Genomic DNA, 520 nt, shown 5'->3' with positions numbered 1-520 from the left:
CCCCCCGGCCAGAGCCCGTCTCCCCTTCCTGGCCCCTCCATCCCGCTCCTTCCTGCTCCCCAGCGGGTTTTAGCCACAAATGCACCTCTCCGAGGGAAAAAAACAGGGCACGGAAAACAATGCACAAACGAAACAGAGTTGCCAGAGAAGGGAAGAAACTCTATCTAGGCAGAAAGTTCCGCTGCCCAACAATATTTCTGTCTCTGCCGGCACAATGTTATCGTGTCCTGCGCCCCCGTCACGCCTATACGGCAAATATTATATTAATGGCTTTGTTCAAATAGACAGTTGGAAAAAGGACCGGAGCATTAAAATTTCCACGAAATAGTTTGGGAATTGCATAGGGCAGGCCGAGGGGGAGGGAAGGACAGGTGGCAGTCCCCAGTCTTCCTAGAGGCGCATCCGCCCACAGAGGTAGAAGAGAGTGCTGTCCCAGCCCGCGGACACGGCGGCAGGGATGGTGCCAGGGCGGAGGTGGGGAGAGGGAGAGAGAAAAATCAGGTTGTTTCCGTGAGTTGGG

The 520-nt window shown here is 55.2% G+C and overlaps 1 protein-coding gene across 1 annotated transcript in view; it reads left to right on the top strand.

The window, feature by feature from the left end:
- Positions 1–520, top strand: part of PDX1 (pancreatic and duodenal homeobox 1) — a 3,637-nt gene that overhangs the window by 971 nt on the left and 2,146 nt on the right.

Source organism: Geospiza fortis, unplaced genomic scaffold (assembly GCF_000277835.1).
Source record: "Geospiza fortis unplaced genomic scaffold, GeoFor_1.0 scaffold16, whole genome shotgun sequence".
NCBI lineage: Eukaryota > Metazoa > Chordata > Aves > Passeriformes > Thraupidae > Geospiza > Geospiza fortis.
The sequence above is the reverse complement of the archived record's forward strand: the minus strand, read 5'-3'. Positions and strand labels throughout refer to the sequence as shown.